The 5,631-nt window shown below is 38.7% G+C and overlaps 1 long non-coding RNA gene across 1 annotated transcript; it reads right to left on the reverse strand.

The window, feature by feature from the left end:
• Nucleotides 1-1,752: 1,752 nt before the first annotated feature.
• Nucleotides 1,753-5,255, reverse strand: LOC116187112. The gene is made up of 2 exons (XR_004151985.1): nt 5,019-5,255; nt 1,753-2,621 (listed from the first exon to the last, which is right to left on the reverse strand). It is a non-coding gene; the product is annotated as an uncharacterized LOC116187112 (long non-coding RNA).
• Nucleotides 5,256-5,631: the final 376 nt, after the last annotated feature.

Here is a 5,631-nt window from a genome sequence, read left to right on the forward strand (position 1 = left end):
TCGAAAATGCCTCTTTTAAAACCCACAATTTCGAAAGCATCGAGACATTTAACGCGTAGCATGGGCATCTAGGGAATGCTTGTGCGCCTTGACTCAAGTCCAGGCCCGATTTGAGGCAGCTCGAGTCGGGATGTATGAATCTTCCTTAGACCACTTTCGGGCAGAATGATCATTTTCTCGGCTCTCTCGGGGTCAGCATGACCCTAACGGACCCAAGGGATCGATCGGCACCGGCTATCGACTTTTGGTAGTCCCCGTCACGTGATCTCAAATTTTGCATGATTACTTTACATACCTCACAGTTCGAGGGCATAACCGTCGTTTTGTGAATCGCGGACTCCCTAGGCGTTAGGGTGATTCTAACACTTCGATCCATGGTCGGAGACAGGCAGCCTGTTCGGGTGCAAATGTCATTTGCATAGCCCACTTTGTCCAATTTCAGTGTTTCCGTCATCCTACCGTAGATTCAGGTAATTAGATCTGTATTTCTGTCGCAAAACGAGCAAAACTCGACTAACCACTCATTCAACTTAATTAAACATTAGAAAATGGTTATGCGGGACTTTAGGTTCCAAATCTCAGGTCAAAACACACATTCTTGGCAAAATCAGTAAAGCCGCAATGCCGCTATACAGAACAAGATTAAAACGAACCCACATACACATAGTCAACCTAGCACTGCATCCTGGCATGTTCTTTTGCTTGCCTAGCTTAAGAAAGTTGTTTGTCAATCAACTCTGATTAATAATCGGCTTAATCACGTAAATACGACACAATACACAAATTGCCTTTATTTATCAGTTTTGTCTATTTTCATTAGTATTTATCAGTTTTCTTCTGTTTTATGCTATCACTTGCTGATTTGTTGCGGTTCGAGTCTAAACCCGTAAGTTACGCATTGCATGGGGTCCAACGCCCCATACACCGAGCGCGCATCTTATTTTCGTTTTCGATCATTCGAAACCTTATGGTGACCCGGAGTGGAATAATGGCCCTATGCAAACTGATTGGGATCCATTTACTTTATTCGATTCTATTATGTATTTCTTTGAGAGTACATTGTAAGAAATTTCATTTGCACATTTATTCATTCATTTGTAAGGATCCCGATGGCGAGCAAGAGGTCCGAGCGTAGAATTGATCGAATCGAATCACCCATTAACTGAAAATCTATAACTCCAATTGCTATGGGAATACTCGTAAATATTTTTGCCACACTCTCCCCCTTTCTTTTTTGCCGCCTAAGACAACCACACCTTTTTCCTTTTCCACTCAATTTAAAAAATGTTTTCAAATTTAACATCTCAAGAAGAAATTGGATGATGGATTGGACTTTTATTTAGTTATTCGTACGTATTTATGTATTTAAATTAGTAGTATAATCAATATATTTAATAAATTCTGGTATAACCAAATGCATGGGTGATGGAAGGATAAAAACAATGCATGAGCACACGGATCTCGTGCTTATGGATATATAATGCTATAAAACATTTCCTTTGAACTGCGTCGGTTTTGCAATTTACCTTATTTTCCAATTAAAAAAAAAAGCAATCGAGATTAGTCAAATCCAGTTAGGTGAGGACATTCGTGGTATCACTAATGAAAATTGAAAAATATATCCAATGTAAGCAATGTAGACAAATTACTTTTAAGATAAAAAATATTAAGCTAGCGATACCATAAGCTATCTGATAACTCCTTGAAAATGAATTATTTAGGTACTTAATTAATCAACGAATAATAGGTCTATCAATAAACCTTAGTTATCAAGATTTAGTCCTATTCAAATTTGATGCGTTGTATACACCATGAAGCAAGCTTCAAATAACGGACTAGTTTAATATGTATCTACGAAAATGACCTAGATAATATTTGTAGACATCACAGTTGCATTTTCTATCAAACCACTAATCAAATGGCATAGAATGTGTGTAGGTGGATCATTCCAGTTAAGTTGGTTTTTCCCAACATCGTGCAACAAAAATTCTATCGAAGTATGGGACACGTACCAAATGACCTAAATGTGCAAATCAAGAGATGGATTGGACCAGTGACGCAGTGGGGATCACAAACAACAAGCCTAAATCTTCATTTAGACAATGAAAATAATACGAACCAAGCTCGAAGCTGAATACCCAAGAGGGAATTCGATAATAAATCAGAGAAATTTTTGATTGATTCTATGATCTGATTCCCTTCAGAATGAGGAATACAACCCTTAAATAGATCTGAATCCTCTAGAAACTTACCACATAAATTCAACCACTACCCATGGCCAACTAAAAACATTAATTACATCATTGAGAATGAAAATCAATTAGATAGACTCAACTACCTCTCTTAATCCGAATTTAGTCTACTTATATCATAATTAGGGACTCAACAACTATTTCACCTACTTCACTAATGAAACTTGACTTCCCCTACCCATCAATATCAATATCTTATTTGGGTCTTCAATAATCCGGATCGGGCCTCTTGAGATTGGACTTCTCTTCATCAATCATCGTCAAAACATAACGGTGAGGAACCCCATGTCCTGTAGGGATCACAAATGACACGCCTAAATCTTCATTTAGACGATAAAGATGACACGTACCAAGTTCTTAGCTGTACACCTGAGAGGGAATTCGATAATAATCAGATAACTTTTTGATTGATTCAATGATTCCCTTCAGAATGAGGAATGTAACCCTTAAATAGACCTGAAACCCTCTAGAAGCTTACCACATAACTTCTACTATTACCCCTGGCCAACTAGAAACAGTAATTCCGTCATTGAGGATGAAAATCAACTAGATAGACTCAACTATCCCCCTTAATCCGAATTTAGTCTGCCTATATCATAATTAGGGACTCAACAACTATTTCACCCACTTCATTAATGAAACTTGACTTCCCCTACCTCTCAATATCAACATCTTATTTGGGTCTTCAGTAAACCGGATCGGGCCTCTTGAGATTGGACTTTCTCTTCATCAATCTTCGTTAAAAGATAACGGTGAGGAGCCCCGTCTCAACCAGCTTCAAAAAACTCAGTTTGACATCTTACCAAAAAGTGATCACCTGTGTGACAGTGACGGCACAGTTTCGATTTATTATTCTAACCAATATGCTTGCATGTTTTGAGATGTCATTAATTATACACTCATGTAACCGCAATTTTTTTTAGTTTCTTGTTTTAATTAATATGCGTACGCGATTTGAAATGTGATAATTGAGGTTGGAGTAAAGCACTGAGTAGTTTAGAATATCAGACTTTTCTCGACACTTTAAAGTGTCATCCATGTGAATAGATAATAAAGAATGTACTCTGCTTTGGAACGAGTCACTAGAGTTCGCTCATACCACATAACAAGATAGAAGATTGTTAGGAAAAATTCACAGGCCTATTTCGAATTCGGGCCCATCTGCAACTCAAAAGTTTAAGCCAATGGATTACTAAATCATTGTGTCTTATAAACCTATAATTTCCTCTCAACTTTTCCATGTGCGATTATCTCCAACACCTACACTCACCATTCTTCATATAAGAAAGAAATTGTCCCAATAATTCTCCCCCTTCTCGATTATGTGGAGGACTTCGAGCCGGGCTTCCACTTCCAGATTCGGATACCAATTGTTAGGCCCTTCACTAGCTAGGAGTTCCACACTGGGGCCTTAGTGTGGTGTGGGTTTCCACGCATAACGTGTGCACTTCCCCGGGATCATTACCTTGGGCTCTGATACCACTTGTTAAGAAAAATCCACAGGCCTACTTCAGACTCAGGCCCATCCGCAACTCAAAATCTTAAGCCAATGAGCCGGGCTTCCACTTCCGGACTCGGATACCAATTGTTAGGCCCTTCACTAGCCACAAGGTCCACACTCGGGCCTTGGTGTGGTGTGAGTTTCCACGCATAGCGTTTGCACTTCCCCAGGATTGTTACGTTGGGCTTTGATACCACTCGTTAGGAAAAATCCACAGGCTTACTTCGGACTCAGACCCATCCGCAACTCAAAAACTTAAGCCAATGAGTTGCTAGACCATTATCTCTTATAAACCTATGGATTTCCTCTCAACTTTTCCATGTGGGATTACCTTCAACACCCGCTCTCACCATTCTCCATATAGGAGAGAAACTGTCCCAACAATTCTCTTCATTCTCGACTATGTGGAGGACTTCATTGTAATCCTCGTGATACGATGGCAAGCAACATACTGGACACAACTAACTTCGAGCCGGGTTCTTACTTCCGGACTCGGATACCAATTGTTAGGACCTTCACTAGCCACGAGTTTCACACTCGGGCTTGTTGTGGTGTGGGCTTCCCCTGGATCGTTACCTTGGGTTCTGATACCATTTGTTAGGAAAAATCCACAGGCCTATTTTGGACTCGGGCCCATCCGCAACTCAAAAGCTTAAGCCAATGAATTGCTAGACCATTGTCTCTTATAAACCTATGGATTTCCTCTCAACTTTTCCATGTGAGATTATTTCTAACACCTACACTTACAATTCTTCATATAGGAGAGAAACCGTCTCAACAAAGATTTATGGTTGCGGTTCAACTGATACAGTTCAAACAATATGTACCAAACAACGTAACTAACTAAGTTATTGGGCAGATATGCGAATTGACCTACTTCCTTGGAAATACTAAGTAGCTCCTAATCCATTCGGATTAGTACACACTAATAGTAAAACAAATGCTTAGTTTTTTTTCTTTTTCTTTTTTTGTTTTGGGGGGGGGGAGGGGGAACAAATGCTTAGTTATTGGGATGAATAGACTAGAAATTGCATATCGGAGCATGGAAACAATAAAACAATATTCCTCGAAGTATAACAAAAGTTGACTTTTATCCATTTGCGATTTTGGCTGGAAATTTTATGCATAATTCACATTACACTTGTGTCAGCACTGCTAGTTTCACAGGACTTATGAAAGCGAAAAAGGAACAGAAATTCAAAATTTTCTACCCGTGAAACTAATTTTAAGACCTACTAGAAAAATAAGAGTAAATAAAAACGTACCTGGAATATTTAAAATTGTCGACCGGGCGTCCCACGCGTGACGTTTCTACAAGTATCCACACCAACTTTGTCGACGAGTCTTCAAGATCAGCGATGCTAGCCGCCAATGCTCGAAAGAAACACCGGTGCGACACTCGAAATTATTAGACTTAATTGGACCTAATGAGTTGAACAATTCAACTCTATTATGCCCATATTCATTTATATATATATATATATACGTGTATAAACCATACATATATACATTATATATATCTAATCTGACTTACATATATCTACACATATATATAGACTTAGGAAGGGGGCAATTTTCTTTGTCCCACCGGTGTGGGATTAAGAAAATAAGTTTTCCATGAGCCATGTGTATGGTAAGTGTCATTAAACCATTGGCCCATGTGTGTTCACATAATTGACTCCAAATGACTCCATGAAAATAGCCACTTGCAACATAATGAAATCTAATAAATCGGGTCTAATTAATCGACAAATTTAATCTCATTAAATATTCGATTAATCGGTCGCACCATAAATCATCTAATCTCTATTAGACGATTTTATTGTTTCAAAATATCTCGTCAACTTAGTCGTAGTGTGTGACCCTATAGGTTCCCAA

The sequence above is a fragment of the Punica granatum genome, chromosome 8 (genome assembly GCF_007655135.1).
Source record: "Punica granatum isolate Tunisia-2019 chromosome 8, ASM765513v2, whole genome shotgun sequence".
Classification (NCBI taxonomy): Eukaryota; Viridiplantae; Streptophyta; class Magnoliopsida; order Myrtales; family Lythraceae; genus Punica; species Punica granatum.